The 20774-nt window shown below is 41.3% G+C and overlaps 1 protein-coding gene and 1 long non-coding RNA gene across 8 annotated transcripts in view; one reads left to right on the top strand and one right to left on the bottom strand.

Annotated features, from left to right (window-relative positions):
* The window catches only part of PPARA (peroxisome proliferator activated receptor alpha), a 33001-nt gene extending 31102 nt beyond the window's left edge, over positions 1-1899 (bottom strand). For all 7 annotated transcript variants that reach the window (XM_088054958.1, XM_088054961.1, XM_088054959.1 and 4 more), the window contains exon 1: positions 1778-1899. The gene's annotated coding sequence lies outside the window, so the exon portion shown is untranslated. The remainder of the gene's footprint in view (positions 1-1777) is intronic.
* The window catches only part of LOC148184259 (uncharacterized), a 29993-nt gene continuing 11118 nt past the window's right edge, over positions 1900-20774 (top strand). Inside the window, exon 1 of the long non-coding RNA XR_015772482.1 lies at positions 1900-1965. This is a non-coding gene — a long non-coding RNA (uncharacterized LOC148184259). The remainder of the gene's footprint in view (positions 1966-20774) is intronic.

Below are 20774 nucleotides of genomic sequence, written 5' to 3'. Positions count from 1 at the left end.
ATATACTTTTTAAGGCCTATATAAAAAAAAAGCACACATAGCTAAAAAAATACCAAATTAAAGTTTCATAGAGATTTTGAAAAAGTGGATTAAAAATGTTTAAATTCCAAAATGATGTAAGAAAATATGCTTGCACATTTAATAAATATTAATTCAATTTCACTTCTTTTCCAAGACAAGTATGGTGTTCTCTTTTTTTCCCCCTTGCAAAAATATGACATGTGCAATAGAAGCAGAACTCAGAACCCAAATCTCATTAGGAAAGCTATAGAAAATACAAGAATAGAGCTGTTTGCAATTTTGAAGTACAAGCTGCTTCTGAAAAAAATAGGAAGAAAAGTTATGTTTCCTTGCCCATTTTGGGACAACAGTGAGCATTACAATCCATTTTTTAGAATAAGATTAGTATCTTAGGCCATATATCCTACTCTCCTGTAGGACATTGTTGTCCCTTATATTTTTATAACACTCCACACATAAAATATTAAAGGCATAACAACACAAGATCACAACTGAAGTGTAACCCTCTCTTCATGGTTTAAAATTCATGATACCCTTTATGAAGACTACAGTATTAACAGAAAATGAGTATACTAAAGGACTACTGCAAAGCAAGTGACAAACCCACAAAGTGCTTCCAATATGTAGCCAAAACTCCCCATGCACCTGACTGTAGAGGATGACAGTCAATATAAGGCACCAACAGCTTGATAAGAATGTTTTTTTGGACCATGCTAAGAGTTCCTTCCAAACATGGGAAAAAAGAGCAAGCATATTGTCTGTGGAGTCCCACAAACCTCTGACAAGGTCTGCACACTCTCATCCTTCCAATACACTATATTGTATTACTTGAAATTCCCAAAGTTGCCACTCAAAGCTCCTATGAGCCGAAGGCTGCTCGGTAGCTCATGCCAGCCAACAAAGGTTATGATACTGGTTTAGGTTTAGCAGACGTGTGACCACATCACATGAACCAAAACTGCCTCAGTTCCAGCACGAGACCAGGTGGCAGCCTCAATGCTAAGTCAGTGATTCAGGATTTACAAAGGAAACACTTCTTACAGCTGATCTGTTTTGCTGCCTGCAAAACAAATCTTAAAAAGGTGAGCAGTGCCAGACGCCAATGAGAAAGTCTGAGTATGTTCTGTAATACAAGGAGTTTGACCACTATTTTCCTTCACAACAAAACTTATGCAATACCTTTATTAGTGCAGTACTACTAAGACACCCAATGCCAAAAGTGCCAAACATTATCATTCCAGATAATCCTGTGTGACGAATCCTGTGCTCATACTACTTCCATCAGAGAGTTTAGGAACAGCTCCCCATGTCATTGAGTGAGACTGGGCCAATCTTAATATGGATACAAGGCAACACCTTTTCGCACTCCTTTCCATTGTTACTTCTGGAATACTTTTTGAAAAGCAAGTCTCCAGCCCCATAGGGACAACCAAGAACTCGGCAAATCACAAAAGCAAGCCCCGGAGGCGTTCCCAATGACCTGTTCCTCGCTCCCAGGACTGAGGACCCTCCTCTGCCCAGCCGACCGGGGACAGCACAACCCGCCTGACTGAGCCAAGCCAACAGAGGGAACCTCCAAACACATACTTTCTGCCTAGTGCCCGAGTTCATCCCAGGTTAAGGGCAATCCAGATGTTCCATTTAGAAGACGTGACAGTTGCCAACCAGCCACTCGTGCGACAGGGGGCATCACCCCCTCCTCTGTTCCCACCTCCAGCCCCTGAAATCCCGCTCCCCGCGGTTTACCGGGCTTTACCTGCGCCCGCCCGAGCCGGGCCGGCTCTGCCCGTCCCGCAGCCTCTCGGCCCCGTTCCCGCAGCCGGGGGCGGGCGCCGCGCCGAGCGAGCAGCGGGAGCCGCTACAGCATCTCCCGGGCCGGCTACCTCCTCCTGCTGTCCGCCGCCACTCCGCCGAGGGCTTCACACCGCGGGGCCGGAGAGATAAGTAATAGCGAATAGCAAGGGAGGGGAGGAGAAGAAAGGACAGGTCATTAGCAAAGCCGCCGTCGCGTTAGCGAGGCGGGGGCGTCACCCAACCCCGGGCGGGCGCTCCCGCCTCCTGCCGGCGCCCCGGCCGGGACACGGGCACCACGGGGACGGGGGGCGCCCCTAAGGCAGTACCGTGCATCGCTGCCGCGGCCTGCGCAGGGCCGGGCCGGACCGAGCCGAGCCGCGTCCCCGGTGCCGGCGGAGAAGGAGAAGGAGCGGGAGCGGGGCGGGAGCGGCCGGTGACAGATTCCGGAAGTGAGGTCGGCACACACCTCCCGCCGCGGCCGCGCGCCATTGGCGGGCCGGGCCAGCCCCGCTCCCCTCGCTGCCTTCACAGCCCTCGCACTCCTCACTGCCCTCACTCCCTTCATTGCCTTCTCACCCCTCACTGCCTACATTGCCCTCACATCCCTCCACTGCATTCAGATCCCCTCACTGCCCTCACATCTCTCGCTCCCCTCAGACCCGTCACAACCCCCCGGCCCCGGGTCCCTGCGTGCCCCGCATTTTCACCGGGACACGAGGCTGAGGGGGTCCAGCCTGAGATCCCGGGACGTTCGGTCAGGGGGGCGGCCCGGCTGCCGCGGGCACGGTGAGCGCCGCCTGCCTGAGGGCCGTGGCTGTGCGTGTTTGCCTTAACGTTTGCATTCCATGTGGGGAAGAAAAAACCCAACCAATCAAACAAACTAAAACAAAATTTAATCAGGAACCTCACTTAATTAGTCAGCTGAGTAGTCAATGTCACAGTACCGGGATGATAAGACTCACTTAAGATGTTTTCAATGGGAAGTTAAATGAGGACTAGAAAGGCTCCGTTCTGGGGGATTTAGTACATACTGCAGTGAGCACCACACTTAATTCCATATATTTCTCATTAATTTGGGTTTAGCACATGGCCCTGGACACCAGAGCACTCAGTGCAGAAACAGCAAGCCCCCAAAAGCATGGCTCAGGAGCAGCCAGCAAAAGGCGATATTGACCATGGAAAACAGAAGCTAACTAAAAGCCTTATATTTATTTTAAGCCTTTTCACACTGTTTCAAATTGGTTCTGGTCGCACTTCGACTTTTCAACCACTAGACCTACTCCAAGGTCTGTCTCAAGCTGGGCCAATACCCAATGCTGCAAGAATCAGTAGATTTAGCAGGTTAATTCCCAGTTTAAACACCTACATATTTTCTCATAGGTGAGGTGACATGGTGGAAGTGCTGCAGTACAATTTTCTAGAGTAAGATGTTGGAATGGATGCAGGCTTTTGCCTGTGGAATATGCACGTTTTGAGGGATTCACCACTGTTGCTAGTGAGATGCATGCCAGGCTGACTCAGCTTTCTATCCACACCTCATCTTGTCCTGACTCATGCACAAGTGTTGTCCCAAAGGCAGTAAAATCATAAAATATTTATTGGAATTCAAAATCAGTTGTGGGTTGTTTCCTGTTTATGAGCTGTGGGCTCCTCGGCCCACACCGAACATAGAGCAACCTCCGTTTGCAGAAAGGAGGGCTGTCTTACTCCAGGCATGGAGAAGAGCTCTCTTTATCCCTGTTCTGGAAGTGATTCTTCTGAAGAACTTGGAAACATTTTGTCCATGAAAATGACTGATATTGCAGAAAGTGGTAAAGGAGAATCTGTTCCACACTTACAATATTTGCACAGGAGACCGTAGTAATTCCTTTTGTACTAGAAGAGCTTTTAAAGTGTAGATTACTGACTGTATTGTGTAAATTTGTATCACAATTCAAATCTTAATCACATACTAAATATCATAAAAGTCCATTGGTTTTTTAAAAGTGCAAGCTTTTAGAAATCAGAAATTAGATAATTTACAATGTTTTTAGCTGGAATAACTTTCAATTAGTGCTATATTCTATTAATATGTAATAACCTTATTACAATTGCCTAACAGCTCAACAGTTGTGGAAGAAGCAGCCAGATTTGTGCAATTGTTGATTTTCCATCTTTCCAGTAGCCAGCTGGCTTTGTCAGAGGCCTGCACAGCCACGCACAGCATTTCTATTACAAAACATTTTCATTTGCAAAAGAGAAATGCCTTTTCATTTATTTAAAGGCCAGATATGGAGTCTCTTATAACAATTCTATGTGAGCAGATGAGTAGCTCCAAGCCAGCACAGACTCATTCAGAAGTATGAGAGGACAGACCATACCAGGAAAAATTGGCAGCACCTTCACCACCTCCTCCAGCTATGGGTAGAATGCAGGAAGTGGGCTGACCCTGCGCTCAAATATTTGCTGTGGTTTCTCTTGCTGATTTGATGATAGAGATTTTAACAGACAATAGGCCTTGTTTTTGCTGGATCATCGTGAAATACTCCCCCTACAAAGTCGATAGAGCTATAGAGCCTTCTCATTTGAGTATTTATTTGAAGTGGGAACTGCAGAGACCTGATATCGTAGCCAGGACTTTATCAGCTGAAATAGCATACATAGGGTTCTGTTTCTCTTTGAGTGCCTACTGAAGCATTACAGAACTAATGTACATGTACTACTGGAAAATAAATTAATCTATGAATCATTCTTATTTAAAGAATAGAAGAGGCTGGACAATCACAAAGCAACAAGTTTTATGAGCAGAGGTCACTATCAGAAGTCTAGAAAACTGTCAGAGTGTAATTTAAATCTTTTTTTGTATAACTATGTGCATGCTGGATCCTGCACCTTTGAGCCTGGTCAAAATACGCCAAAGCCAAAAGTCCCATGTGATAATGAACAGGAGAGGATTAAATCTGATTTATTTAATATACACAGTATGCAAATTAGTATTAAAAGAACAATTCTCTCTCAGTTAGATCAAACCCCTTAAGAAAACCCAAACAGCCAAGAAAACTGGTGAAGCAGAGGAGACCAGTATCTGCCCTGAGTTTTCCTTATGAAACTCTCTCTTGGCATAGCAGCCTGGGTACAGAAATATCTGTGCTGCTTTGCTTTGCTGTTGGTTTTAGGTCGGGCTGGATTTGAGGGCTGGTTGTTTTTAGATGCATGTCTCTCTCCTGGATTAGAGCAAAGCTCTAAGGCTAAAGGTGATAAATGAAAACATTTATTTAAGTCACATGAGACTCATCTACCTCATTTTACTATGACAGGTTTTGGATGGGAGCAGGATGCAACTTACAGGTTTACACAAGCCTACTGTTCCAAAAAACTATTTAGACACTTAATTTTTTAAAAAAAATCTTAGATGACATTATATTTTCCAACAAAATAAGCAATGAAGCTGTTACATTTAATTTCTGTTAGAGATGTTTACCATGCCATCCCATCTATATAAGGTAGGGCCTTGGTCATCCAGATAATTTCTTTTCATGTTTGAAAGTTACTTTGCTCATTATTCTTCACTTACTGAAACAATTCATTACTTGTCAGAGCATCAAGATCAAACATTGCAGGTGTCCATACATCTCTTCCTGTGTCAAAAAGACTGCAGAAGAGTTGTATGGAAAATCCTGGTGCTTTAAACTTATTAACATTCTTAAGCCAAAATGTTTAGAATTCCTCTCATTACTCTTTATGCTGGTGCTGTCATTGTTGCTATGGGTTTTCACTACATGATTGCCAGCCAGGTTGAGAACTAGTGAATTAATTTTTTTTAGTGTTTACCCCCTCATCATTATTACAGCCAGTGTTATTCATTTCTTCATTTAAATAAAAAAGTTCTTTAAAGAAAACTATTAGCAGTGAGAAAACACCTTTCATACAGTAAAACAAGATGTCCCAAGTCTTTATTCTGAGGGGGAGGCCATGCTGGAGCATTCTGCAGAATGGCGAGGAAGCAGAGGGAAAATTACTGACTTGAAAACACCTTATGGGAATACGCAACTACTCTTAAAATTCAGCTGTGGCTATTCTTTCCCAAATTTTCCCTACCTTCTCGTCTAAATAATTTCTTTCCTCAGTGTAAGATCCCTTTTCTATACATTTATTTTTGTGCTGGACACTGCATTACCAGATGCAGCAGGATTTAGCAAGTTTCTTTATGGGTTTCGTTTTTGGTCTCCGAGAACTGCTAAAAATCATTTAAACTTAATATAATAAATGTTTACATTTTTAGAAAACAAATCACTGCTTGGTATCTTGATCTGGGGAGAACTTTCGTTATTCTCTTACTGGAGTGGATTGCTCCTTCCTTTCTTTGATGAATGTGGTACTTGCCATAATCTGACTGAGGGAACAAATTTCCACTTTTTTTGGCAGATTTTTTCCCTATTATCATTGGAAATAAATGTACTCTTAATTTAATTGCTTAATGCATTTTAATTTATTGACCCCTGTATTTCCAGTCCTTTGAACTGAACACTCTTTGAATGTTTCCTGTTTATTTTTGTTTTGTTGGCTCAGTGAAGCCTTTTTTTCCCACTTTTTCTCCAATCTCAGTTTCCCAGTTGGTGTTTTATCTGTGTCACTGAGATTCTCTTCATGGGTGATACACTTAAAATCTGTCCCTGTTGGCCCCCCCCATAACTGTGATTCAAATCTTACTCACAAGTGACTATTGCAACATATCTTTTGGCCCTCATTCTCCCCTCTCTCCAGCTAAAGCTTTCACTGTCCCCTCTCAAGTCTCTTTTCTATTTACGTCAACTCTACTCCCTTTGACGTCTGCTTCCAATTCCCAGCTTTCCTGTAACTTCTGGTGCACTCTCTACTGTCCTTTACCAATCCTGTAGGAAACCTGCCTCTTCCCTGCACAGCCTGTACATGAGCATGACACGGCACAAAAAAGAAGCAATGTCGAATATTTGGTGTTTCTTAACACAATTATTAGCAATTTCTACTTTAAGATTTCTTTAAAATGTGTCCTCCTATGCACCTCTGCAGTGTGCATTTATTCCCTTGCATGCCTCTATCAGCATATGCTGTCACTGGTCAATTCTCCCAGCATCAATGCTTGTCTATCCTTGTCTAGCTTTAGTTGTAGCCTTAATGTAAGTTACAGAAGTTTCTAGGTCTTCATTCATGCTTTATGCAGATTTCAAGAAGGAATTGCTGTGAAAATATCAGCTTGCCCTAAATAATTTTGCTTCGTAAATAATTTGGTCCAAGTGCAGAAATTAAAACTGAAGTTGCAGCTTCTGTTCGCCTCCATACCCTGTACACCTCATGCACCAGTGGTGTAGAAGCACACCTCTTTAGCAAGGAGATGTACAGGTTGTACAGTGGTTGTACAGGTTGTACTGCAGCCAGAGCAGCCAAGGGGATGCAGTGGTTGTACACACATTGTACTGACTTCCAGAGCAACTGAGGAGATGCAGTGCCAGTCACGCCTGTGGGCTTGTTTTGGTGCAAAGTCCGGTGGCTCCTGGAGGGGAGCTCAAAGCTTAAGCCTATTTGGGTTTGTTTGATTTTAGCTGAGGCTGTTAAAGGGAAAGTACAGGTTGCTGCTGTTTCTGAAGTTGGCAGCATGTGGCACACAGCAGGCTATTTGCCAGGTGGTAGTGGTGCTGTGTGTCTACACCAGTGTATTTTCCAGAGTTCATCTAATCACAAGTTTGCAGTTCTCCAGGATCTTTAATGCAAGCAGTTTATTTCCTTTGTACTGCTTGTACTTATCTCCCCCAGAGGAAGGACAAGTATTTCTATCATGCTGTCAAGTAAAAATGTTGAGTTTGGGTGCTTTGGGTGTGTAAATGTGAGACTTAGTCAAAGCAATTAGCTGAGCAACCATTCAGCCTAAATTGTTTTCCTACCCTGTTTCCAGGCCGTGACTAACACCTGCTGTGATACACACCCAGCCTTTTCCAGCACTCACAAGTGATACACCAAGATGCCTTGGGATGAACAACACAGCTCATTTCAGGGCTCTCTGCTCAATCATTGCACATCTACAAGTCAGACAAAACAAAGGCCATATAATGGGGTTGATGCTTTGTAGGTACCAGTTTTTCCTTTAAAAGTTGACTGTGCAGTTCTTGTTCAAGTACTTCTCACTGTTCTTCACACTGATTTGCTTCACAGCTTCACAGCTTTGCTGTGTGAATAGGAGCTGCTCATAACTAAGTCCTAGATAGGGTTTGTTGTTTTTTTTTTTAAGCAAGACTGTACTTCTAAAATTGTTTAAAGTGTTTAACAAAATAATTTGTAAACCAGATGTTAAAAAACATAGAAGAGGGAGGTCAGATGAGACTTGAAAACACATTGTTATAAAACAGATTAACAAGCTTGTTATTGACTAGAAATTTGGGCTTATCCCAGGCCAGCAGCCCAAAGGCCACAGTTTTCTGATCCTGTGGCCTCAGAAACATCCCAACATCCAGTACCACCTTATTTGTCTTCATGCCATGCTGCACCACTCCTCAATCTTCCCAATTCCAACTCTTTGCAGGGCTGTGCTCTGAACCAGATCAGAGAACCTGTTCCACTGATAAATAATAGAAAATAGCAGAAAATGAAAATAATTCATGATCTAATTCATGGCATGTGCCTCACATCTGGGAGGAACACTGGCTGAATTCCTGCCATCTGCACTACCCTGGAAATCAGCCTGGAATCAAGCCCTGGTTCAGCCTGACCAAGGACATGGAAAAGGTGACTGTGGCAGGGAGCCTGAGGGATAAGGAAATAGAGGGAAGGGCTTTTTTCAGTGGCAATAGGGAATCCTGGGAAAGGAGGTGATTTTCAGCTGGATCGTGAGGAGCAAAGCCAGAGGATATCTGTTGGAGTGGGGGCAAGTCCGAGTTGTTTGGACATAAGGAATGTAATCAGCAGCAGGAGCCTTAGTGGGGAAGGACGTCATTGCAGCAACACGAAAGCATCAACTGCTAACACTGTATTTATCCAAACCGTAAAGAACAATTTTAAATAAGAAGAGGTTTCAAAGCTGTGTTTAGCTGGAAGATCTGTGTGGGAGAGGGGTGGATACCTTTGGACTTTGTTAATAATTAAGTGGAGGAGTGTGTTAAAGCCTATGGAATGGACAGCATGGTAGTAAAAATACCATGACTCATTGAAGCTGGAGGTTAGCAAACAGTCACAAGTAAACAAAATTGCACATGACAAATCCTTGTGCAGCAAGACCCATCTCTCTTTAGTGAAACCGACCCTGAAATGCTCCATTTGCTTCTGAAAACCTCATGACCTTGTGTTAACAATTTGATGCTGAACCTGCAAGAAGTATAAATTGTGTTCAGAACAAGATGAAAATCCAGCATGTTTTCTAAGCTATATACTTGCAATATTCTGCATATTTTCAAGTTTTTTTTCTCATAATAATCCCTGAGTTTATGTCTTTCCTGTTAAAAAACAAAAAAAGTGAAAACACTGTCTTTTCTTGTATAATTTTATTCACTCCAAATGCATCAAGAGCCAGATGAAAAATCTGGATATGTGGTTTAAAAGAGGCAAGAACAAGAACTGCTCTAAGGAGTAGCCTTTGAAGTCTGCTTTTCTATGTATTAGTGTTATCAAACATTTAGTTTTTAGCTGAATTATTTCACAGGTCTTCCCCCATTAAAAAAAAATAAAATTGTTACTATCTTTTGCATATCTTAATATAGTTCTCTTCCTTTCTCCCTTTTTACCTCCTGTTTGTGTCTTGAGATACATTTGGCTCTAGAAACTGGCAGACAAAATCCAAAAGGTTTGAATGTAGAGCAGCTAATACACCAAAGCTGGTCTTCTGCCAGCTCTCTGCTCTCAGGGTGCACACAGACTGGTTGTCTGGCTTAGTTGGAGACCCCAAAAATTCCAAAGCCAGTGGGAAATGCTGACAACAGCACAGACAGATCACTGTGATGGGCAGGCAGATCATGAGATCACTGATGCCATTCCAGGATCCTCCAAGAACGAGAAGCATCATAAAAGAGTGGTTAATTAGACATATGTAATAGAGTTTTGCACCCATCTTGAGTTGCTACCTGACAGCAGTTGCTCTGATTACCTAATTCATCTGTGTGCAACACTGCAAATATTTCTTAGAGAATACAAAATATTTGCTGTTTATCATGGGGTTCAGCATTACAAATGTTTGTTTGATGTCCAGGCTGGGATTTTCAAATATTCCTGGTATCTCAGGATACCTCAAATTTATTTCTATTTTATCTGGAAAGAAAAAAGATCTTGTCAGTATATCTGCCCTGTACATCTCATTCATGTTTACATTCTGGGAGTTTGCCTTTTGGAGCTGTGCAGAAGGTAAAGTGCCCTGTCACTGTCCCACATGGCACCAGGTTTGTCACAGCACGCAGACACGCACAGAAAGCCTCAGATGCCCCACACAGAGTGAGGTACCCATGGCACTGCAAATGGGGAAGACAAGGCACTGTTATGTTATCACAGGGTAAGTGAGGTTAGACGAACAGAGGGTGTGAGTGTGCTGACATCACCTAATTACTCGGCAGTGCAATTACAAGAACTGTCTCTCCACTCAGATTTTACAGTTAGATTAGCTATTACCTATGACTGTGCTCCAGCACTAGCTTTAAGTAAATACAAACCCAAGCCTCTTTTTTTTTTTTTTTTTTTTTTTTTGACCCAGTAAAACTAATTACAACACAAAGTGAAAAAGTGTCCTTTTTTTTTCTTATCAAGGGCTATGCCATAGGCTAGTGTTCAGACTGGAAAATGAGTCAGGAAGAAATCCTCACAGCCGGGTGTCAGAGGTGTCACACAACTGCACTTCATGGTGTTCTGGCAGAAGAGGAATCTTTGGGGTAATATCAGTGTAGCACTGCTGAAAATGGAAAACCACATTCCCTCCTCCTACCCCTTCTTTCAGGCACAGGCTCCACCATTTACCTTCTCTCGTATTTTACCTTCTTGGCATTTTTCAGCCCACCCAAAAGACTGGCTAGTCTGTATGTTAGGGACTCGTGTTGCCTCAGCTGGGAGCCATGAAACACCAGAGCAGACACAAGGGTGAGAAGAGGACACTGGGAGTGGGCAGAAGGAAGAAAGACCTTCCCCCTTGCAGCTGGAAGGTGTTACATCAGTTCACTTGTTTGTTAAACCACACCTTGGAAGAAGGTGGTAAAGGCCATATCTACTTTCTTCAGATACTGAAAAACAGATCAAAGGGTGGTTGAAATCCCTGGTGGGTTGTTTGGTTTCCTATTGCACCAGTATTAGTTTTGTTCCTCTTTTTTCCCCAAAATCTTCAAACCTCTTGATTGGGTCAATGTCCCTCTTCACAAGCACACACCATCCTTGCTTGTTCTCTTTGTATCAGTCCTTCAAGCCCTATTTCTTTTGCAAACTTTGTTTTTCCAATTAGCCAACTCTTCACTGACTACCTTTAACGTAATTATACTAAATTCTTGCTCCTGTTTACCTGATTATTCAGTTCTTTGGGGCTAAATTTTACCATTTCTTTCAGTTTTGTAAAGTGCTGTTTGCCCATATATAGCTAAAGATACTAAGACATTTTAGCAACTTTCATTTGCTCTTAGAGAGCAAAAAAGACTAAAGTCAGTCATTACCCCAGTATCAATCCCATGAACTAGATGCAGAAAAATATGATTTATTACATTAATAAAGGTGAACTAGAAATTAAAAAAATCAGAGTGGAATACTGGTATCAAAATGTTCTTAGTCCACGCCCAGTGAATATCTGATTAAAAATAAAATGCAATGCTGATTTTTTTTTTTCTCCCTAAACTCTGTAACTCCTTGGAGGGCCCAAGAGGAACAACCAACCATTTTTTGTTATTTTTACTGTCTCTAGCTCTTATGTTGGTTTTTCACTCCAGAAATAAAAACTTTACATCTGGTTTGTATATTACACTAATGATGCTTTGATTTAGAAATACTACTAATAGATGTTAGATTAATCTGGTCAGATTTGAGCTACCTGTGAGACCTGGCTTCAGCATTTTCTTCTGGATGGAATGCACATTTTATTTGTACCCATGGTTCATGAAAGTCAGGCTGTCTTTGGATTAATGATGATTTCATGTTTTTCTCAGATATCCACTTATGTCCATAAATTTGACAGATGTGTATTGTGCTATCGGAGAATGTACTTTGAAGTCAGTTTTAGATTTGGTTGCTAATCTGGTGCCCCTGCTTTTCTCTCCTGTAAACAGTGATAAATAGTTTCCAGTGGGCCTGAATCCAGAAAGGCTCTTCACAAAATAGCCTCTAGGTAGAGTTACTTTGGAGCGAAGGGATAAACCCTACATTAAAAGAAAAGGTTGAAAATAAAAATATATTAAAATACCTAACACTTCCTGCAACATGTGAAAGATTTCTGAATTTGGATAGCTGATCTGGACACTGCTTCAGCCAGAACAGCAGGTTGTACCCAGTGCAGTCTGTACCTGATACGAGGTTTCTGATAAGCTGCTGGATATCAAAAAGATTATTGAACAAATATGTCTGATACAGTAGGCTGCTATTTTATATTGTTTTTCCATTCCTCACACAAGTTATGATAGGACTAGTAGAAATTAGGTTATTCAATTCTAAGGCTTTGCTGCTCCAAGAGAATAAAATTGTACTTTTAAAAAACATTCATGTGGCTCAGGAAAAAAAACCCACCTTTATTCCCTGTATTAATGACTTGGAGCAATGTGCTAAGTATACTGAACCATTCTTTTTGTGGAACACGAGGATCAAGCCTTTGTCCTTGGCAGCCACATCCTTCATGCCGTGCATACTGGAACCCACCACGGTTATTTTTCGTTCCTCATGGAGAGCAGAGTGCTCTGCAACAAAATAAGGGGCAGCTCCTCCCAGAGAGACCTGTGCTACAGCAGCAGCAAATTCCCAGGGAGAGCCTGAGGATGCACATGAAATAAAGGTCACAATGAAAGCCTGATGTGGCATCTCTGTTCTGCAAATGCCACACTGGACTTGGCACCTTTGTCAATTTTTATGGGTGCTGTTCAGATTGAGGCTCAGGAGTGGGAAGCTGGTATTAAAAAAAGTAAAATAATGGGCTGCTGAGATGTACCAGATGCAGGTGCAGAGACATTGAGGAGGAAAGAAATGGACACCTTCAAATTATACTCTTTTGACAGTGAAGAACTCTTGAGTGGAGCCGGGAGGCAGGATGGCTATTGACATTTCCACCCTTTTGTCTCTATCAGTACCCTGTACCCTGTCTACCGATACCTTGTGAGCAGGTTTTACCTATTTTGGGGGCTGCTGTGAGAGATTAATGTGGTTATTTGTGCCTTGCCAGATTCACTGGTGTAAAGAGAGACACAGGCAGAAAGCTATTTTATAAAAAATGTAACAAATAGCAAAAATTGCATTCTTGCTTTCCTCTTGTAGCACTACAAAAATTTAAGTGGTCAAAACAGCAAGACTGCAGCTGATAGGTGGTCAGTTCTCCTGCACACCACATAAACCAGTCACATTGTGCCTTTGTGGGGGTAGATGGATGCATGTATTCCTTGTATATATTCACCTTTGACTGATGTGCCTCCAAACACCTGGGCCCAAACATACAGACAGATTAAGGCAGCAGCAGAGAATACCTTGCTGCACGCTAACTCTTCCAGCATTAAATGGATTTAAAAGCGCTGTTTTTCAGAAAAGAAAGAACTCATGACCACCTGCAGTGGTTTAGCTTTACAGAGGGCAGTCACTTCGTGTTAACAAAGTTACTCTTTCTATTTGTTTGCAGGCACAGAAACCTTGCAGGGCTCCACCCAGAAATGTGCAGGCCCTGTAGTTATCAGATTTGGTAAGAATTCAGCCCTGCAGAAGACAGCTTCAACCATGAGTGCACATATTTTGCCCTCAGATTAGCGGAAGTTTGATATAACAGGTGATCTTTTAGATTGACCTTTTAACACTCAAGGTATATACATGACTTCTCTGCAAAATGAGGATGAATGCCTACTTATTGAATTTATTTTCACATTTGCTTGATAGAACCATTCCTCTCTCATTTAAAAGTATTTCTCTTTCCACTTGTCTTATGGCATTACAAGAATACAAATAAGTGATTTCCCATAAACTAATTTTTTTTTAATCCTTATAAAACTTTGTCTCTACAAATAACAAAGAATCCTCCCCTGGAAACTATTTAAGCCTAAAAATTAAATAGTTGCTGTTTAGATTTTTCTGGTTGAAAAGAAAAGCTGTAGTCCCTCTTCTGAGAAGACAAAGCACAAGGCATAGCAGGATCTGAGCAATGGAGTCATCAAAGCCACTGAACAAACCCTAAATCCAGTTTTAGCAAACCATAGAGTAGCATTGTAAAGTACTCTAGGAGTAGTTTCATATTACCAGCAGCTGGTTTAAAATAACCATTGTGCCATCCTCTAAAATAATGTTTCTATCATAACAAAAATATTTTCATGGAGTAAATGGACATTGAGTAACTGAGGACTTCTGTACCAGTGATTTGCACTGTGTAAAAAAAAGGTGGAGAGAACAGAAAACACCTGAGACAAAACAACTCACGCCCTTTTCCATATTGCTGCTTAGAACAGTAGCCACTTACCCTTTGAACAAAGATAAAAAGACTTACTTCTACTACCAAAAAAAACCCCAAGCCCACCCTCCTAAACCTAAATAAATGTACCTTCCATATTCCTAATGTGTATAACTGGTACTTCAAGCTCTTTACTCTTAGATTATTTTGTTTGTCCAGTTGTTGATAAAGTTAAATCTCTCCAAAAGTTTGGAATTGATGTGCTTTGAGTCTTTCAGTGATGAAATTTTATACCACCTCTCACCCTGTCACAGTTCTAAGACTTTGCACTGAGGGTCCCTTGCAATTTGTCATGGAGGTACAGATTAAATAACAAACTCAAATTAGTTATTTCAAACACACATGGAAAATATTTTGAAAACATAGTGATGCCAATGAATAAAAGACTGTGCTCTGGGACATATTTAATGATAGTTGTTGCCATCACAGAAATCTCTGTAAGAGAATTAGCTGCACTCTGAAAGAAGCAGTGAAGAAAAGAACAAGCTTTGAAGATCATCTCAGTGTGGTTTACACAAGACATCCTGCATGTCAGATGAAATACATTTTAAAGTGAAGTTGGATGATCTCCAGGTTTTTCTTGGAGACGTCTCTCTCAAGTGAAAAGCTTACAAAACCAGGAGTTTAAAGTGCTGGAATGGCAGTGATGCTTGGGGCTGATCAGGGCTGCATCCACATAGCCTAGAGCTCTTTCTTTGCTACTGAATGGTTTCTGACAGAAGACTGAGCCCAACTGTTTTATTTAACAAAGGAAGGATAGCAGATGGTTTTTTATCTCTTCAACAGAAAACAAAATACCTGCTCTTGCTCGGATCTGTGGAACAGGGGAATGTAATGGGAACACCTTTGTGGAAGAGAAGGATAAAGGGGAAGTTTCCTTCCTTGTGCTGAGCTGGGTTTGGGCCTTTCAGAAGCACCATGAATGAGCTGGAGTTTCTGGACCTGTGTTTTCAGGAGACTGTAGCTGCTGCTTGCTAAATACCCTTGCTAACATGCCTTTGGCCTGTGGATCCTTCCCCATAAACTCATTTAATGCATCTCTCTATGGAGATGTGGAGTTGGGAGGCAATAGCTTAAGTGGAGTTCTCTGATGTCACTGCCCTGTGCTGGCTTAGTTAATTTACATAACATCTCATTTTAAGCAATTAAATTCTTGTTTTTTCCTAGGCTCTTGCTCAGAAAATCATCATGACCCTCCATAAAACACATAAGTATTTATGGGCCTACATTTGGACCTGGAAGGATTGCTCTACTTATGTTAGTTTGCATGACGATTCATTGCATTCACTGGGAAAGACCCAACCAGTGAATCTTTTTGTAAAATAAAATTTTCCATTTGTATTTTTACACAAGGCAGCAATATTGCCTGTGTAGTTACTAAAGAGCTTGAGAACAAGTTGGAAATATTAATAGAACTATTCCTACCCATACACACATTGCGTGTGTGCCAGGAAACAAGCAAAACCTGATTTCCCAAGCATTTTGTGTGGTGGGAACTTCAGCTGGCCATGTTGTCTCCCCCATTTCCTTTAGCTCCATGTCCTTTGTTTCCAGTCTAGACTGAAAATCTTCCAGCATTCCTCATTTTGGGGCAAAGTAGCTGATTTTCCCCTGTGCTCGTGCTGCCTGTCCAGCTGGCACTCACAGAGACCAAAAAAACTGGTCAGGAAAACACTAATTGTGTGAGGAGAACAATCATTACTGGTAAAAATTACAGCAAAACCTGCCCTATACCATTCCAAGCCTACATGTACTGTACCCAACCATTATTTTTTCACCATTACTGATGAATAGCTTCTCTCTTGGTTTTGGGGCAGCACCTGAATCAATGAATGCTTTCTTTGCCTGTTGGGAAATCCCATCTTTGTATTGCAGATTTTTCACACGAAATCGTAACTAGATTTTAAATGTTCTGATTTGTGAAGAACACATAAACGTGGTGTAAATTCGCAGTTCATCCTTGCTCTGATTTCTAATTTTGTCTTCAGGCAGCTTTCTTTCAAACCGAGCAGAACGAGAGGTGATCGATGGCAGTAAGGAGAGCGATAAACACCTGACCTCTAGCGGCAGCTGTCCGTGCTCGGTGGGAAGGGAGGGAGCTGGAAATGTGAGGAGAAAAGGGGTTATGGAGTAAATTGGAACGGTGGAGCTTGAACTTCCAATAGTTGCTTTGTCAGTTTTTGTTTATCTTTTCTACTGAAATCTCAGTTCAGAATCCAGGGTATTTATCTTTCTGAAACTTTTCTTCATGCTTATTACTATGTTTAAAAAGTGTGTGTACATTCTTCCAAAAGAATTACAGCAATGTCCTAACAGATTTTATATCTTCCTAGAAAGCTTTTGGTAAGTTTGTCACTTTGGTTGTTTCCTCCCCATGCACACGCAATTATTCGAGAAGCCCATTTGAGTCCTCATTAGACTTCATTCTTGCTCCTCACTGAAACAACATTTCCCCAGTGAAAATACATACTTCACTATCATCACTCTGGACATCAAAGCCTTCCTTCCCACTGGGCTAAAAATACAGCAGCTCTTCCATAAACAAAGGTCACAGCCTTGCTAATCAAGTGGTTAACCCAAATATTAAATCCCCTCATGGAAGAAAAACAGTCTTGTTTTTAACCCCTGTAGGATTAAATTTCAAAGTGCTGGTTTACACAAAATTTCTACTAAGCAAAAAAAACCATTGTCTGGAAGCTGTGGTTAAACCTACTTTTCATTACAGCTGTGTGAGGCCTTCAGACCACCAATATAGTCTGTTACTGTGACAGTGGCCAAGCTGCAGAAGGACTGGAGCAACGGTGTCATTATTTTCCAGCTGGAGTTAGAGTAACTCACGCTTATTTCCTGAAGCCAAAGTGAAAATGAAGCTACGTATGACTCAAAGAATTCTGTACATTATAAACAAGTTGATACAGCCATATGAAGAGATGATTTCAGAAAAAAAAAAAAGCTGGGCAAATACTTTAGCTCATTTAAATGATCACATTAACTGGGGCATGGTGGGGTAAATAGGGAGTTTCCTTATGGCCCACAAGTGCTGACTTGGGAAGGGCATAGAAACAGTACTATGTTTTTTAATTTTAATGTTTCTCATAAAAAACATCAAATTATCATAGTTATATCCAAAAATCTTATTATGTTTGAGTCATTTATGTGTTTTCTATTTAATAATAAAATATTTTGCTATATTTTTCATCTAGTAGCCTCTGAGAATCTGATGTTCTGCTTTCTGTCGAGACTAGTTCAAAATCTCCTTCCTTACCTTCAAGGTGCTCTGGCACAAGCCCAAGATACCCAATGGCTTGTCCTGCACAAGATGCCAATGTGAATTAACAAAAAATTATGTGAATTTAAAGTGAATATAACTTGAGCATATATAATTTCTCTATGGACACTCATTTAGGAGTCAGCTGGCCATAATTGCCTTAACTTAATTCACACTGAAAATGAATTAAACTGAAGTGAACTAATGGTTTATCAGCATGGGAGAGACACTGTACAATAAGCTCAGTGTAAATTCACAATTCATCAGCTGCTGTGCTCTGACTTCCCTTGTGGAAATGCAATGTGCCTTCCAGGTGCCTTTGTATGAGGTAACTTAATTTTTTTAGGGAGAAAAAAAGGCTATATATGGAAGTGTGGGCTGATTGACAGCAGGTGCAGAAGTGATTGGATTTCAATGGTGCTACGCTAGAGAAAAGGTCAGCATGCATCATATGTGCTGTTGAAGTTTCTCTCCCATTTTAGGACCACAATGGCACTTTCTATGCTATGGGGTCTGTTTTGAACTGCATAAAGCCAAACAGCACTTTTGATGTTTTCCATAACAGGGGAACAGCCAATTAGCACCAAGTACCTGGTGTACCATTGACTCATATTTTTATTAACTATTCAGAAAATCACCATGAAGGAGTGCAGAGAAGCTCTAGCCATTTCTGAATTAAAACAGCCAAAAGCAATTACTAAAATTTACACTGTTACCTAGCTTGGCTTAACTTTACTGAGTATCTTGGTATTAATTTCCCCCTAAATGGTTTCCCACCTTTCTTTATTCATTAGGTTTAACAGCATTTTCTGTTAGCATAAGCAAAGCAGTAAGAAATATTGAGAGATATCCCTACTTGCAGTACTCCTTTAAATGTAACCAGCATCATCATGCAGTCTGTGACATTATTATCCAGTTAGGAAAACATCCCTGGCCCCATTCATTCAGCCGTTCCTGCTCATTTTTCCAGGCACAGAACGTTTGTGCTGTAGCAGGCCTTGTTAGATTTGGAGCCCTTCCAGTACCTGATGAGCATATTAACAGTGCTCCCATTCATGGCCCAGAGCCTGCCAGTTCCATCTAATTTTAGGGAAGTTGCTATTTATAGTCGGATGGCTGTGCTCACTCTGGTGAAAGCCTTACCACTGCTGGGCATGGGGGGGAATTTTATATTTTTGTGCTGTTTTAGTTGGCACATGCAAAGTTCATGGCTGTAATTTACCCAAGTCCAAAATACTCTGCCATCTTCCCCAAGGAGCAGTGATGCTCTCCCTGAGGATTTACACCAGGAACAGTGTTGCACTGTTGGCTGCCTGGTTCTCATCCAGCCACATGCCGGCTGTGTCCAGGCACAGGTGACCCAGAAGTCAGACGACAATACAGAATCACAACCTTTGCTAAATCACCACATTCAGAAAGCTTTCAAGGTCCAAAGGATGGGGGAGAGGGGGAGAATGAGGGCCCAAGTCTCTGTGCTGTAATTCCTGTAGTGCAAGTTGACCGAAGCAAATTCCTTTTGTCTTGTACATTAATAGCAGTAGTAACAATACCTACCTTTGCACCATAGGATTTTGTCAGAATTTATTCACTAACCTTGCAGGTAGTGTTAAATGCCAAGAAAAGTTACAGGGAAGAGATTCTCCATTGTAGACTTGGTGGCCAAATTCACTAAAATAGGCTTAGGCACTTCATTAACGACTTAGGCATTTCATTAACGTACCAAGAACTAACACTACACTGTGTATATATGTACAGGTGTGTGTATATGGAAAACTGAGAACGCTCAGAGGAAATCAGCATTACAGTTTACTTTCTCTTGCAGAAAAACCTGCCACATAAAATGTGAGAACTCCAAAATGATTTCATTTAGAAATACAGTGTTCAAATCATATATAGTCTGGTGCTGTAAAGTTGTATAATGATCCTTGGGAAAACATAAGCTGACCTCTTACTGTTCAAAAGATACTTCATTATGTGTTTTAGTAATTGGTAATTCGTTCCTAGTTTTATTGGTATGACAGGACGGTGGCTGAAAAACTAAATTCACTTTTTGTAAATTGAATTTGGTTCAGCTCATGTTAGATTTTCAAAATGAATCCTGTCCTTGGTAGAGGAAGATTTGAGTCACAGAGTTTTAGTCAGATTGTAGCATTTTGGCTTTAAAACACCCAACTTTGATCATGTCTACTCATTTCTCTCTACACAGGACTCTGGTATGGGTAATATCCATTTCCTAGATTTGTAGGAGGTGCTTGCAGGGGTTGTTTACTTTCTTTCTGATGTTGTAACTTGCTGACATAGAATACATGTTCGGCTCATCCCCCATTCTTGGCTGCTATAGACAGGAATACTTAGAAGCTGGAACAGATACAACTATTAGTTGTATTATTAATCATTAGGTATATAACCATACAATTACGATTATATTATTATTATAAAAAAGCAATCCTTGTCCTCATGAATCTTAATTACATTCTGGTTCTTAGTTAATTTGTGTATCACAACAAGAAAGGAACATTGAACCAGCAGAGATTCTGGTTCAGCTGAAATTCATATTCAGCCTGGCTGAGATTCTGCTGAGGCAGAGCTGAACTGGAGCTGAACCAGAAAAGCAGTTGAAGAAAGAAATAATGGCATAGTTCTGTGGCTAATGTGGTTCACAGGACAAAAAGTATTCTTTCCTCTGTTAATTTGTAGCTGATTGCTGCATGTGATAAAGCTCATTTCCCATGGTCCAGAGGCCATGGTCTGGCAGAGGACTGTCATTTCTCTGACATTCAGAACCAGAAGTATGTTTTAGCTGCACAGTTATGTCAGTAAGTGTTCTTCTCCTGCCCTCCTCTCCAGCTGAAAACAGATGTTCCAGGAAAACGAGGGGTTCAGATGTTACTGCAGATGCAACTGCAGCGCTGCCTCATAAGAATCACAGGTAAAGCTGTTACACAGCTCTGGCAGGACCCTAGATTAACAAATATTTATACTGGTTGGAGTGCGAGTTTAAGTCTATGAGGATGTGCCTTGTGCATTCCTGGCAAGGTTACACTGAGCAATCTTTGCAGCTGCAGGAGTATTTGGGGTTTTTTTGGGGTGTACAAAGAG

This window comes from Pseudopodoces humilis, chromosome 5 (assembly GCF_049639895.1).
Source record: "Pseudopodoces humilis isolate 2021_Gansu_Grassland_sample_001 chromosome 5, ASM4963989v1, whole genome shotgun sequence".
In the NCBI taxonomy this organism is placed as follows: Eukaryota; Metazoa; Chordata; class Aves; order Passeriformes; family Paridae; genus Pseudopodoces; species Pseudopodoces humilis.
This window is presented reverse-complemented; position numbering and strand designations above follow the sequence as displayed.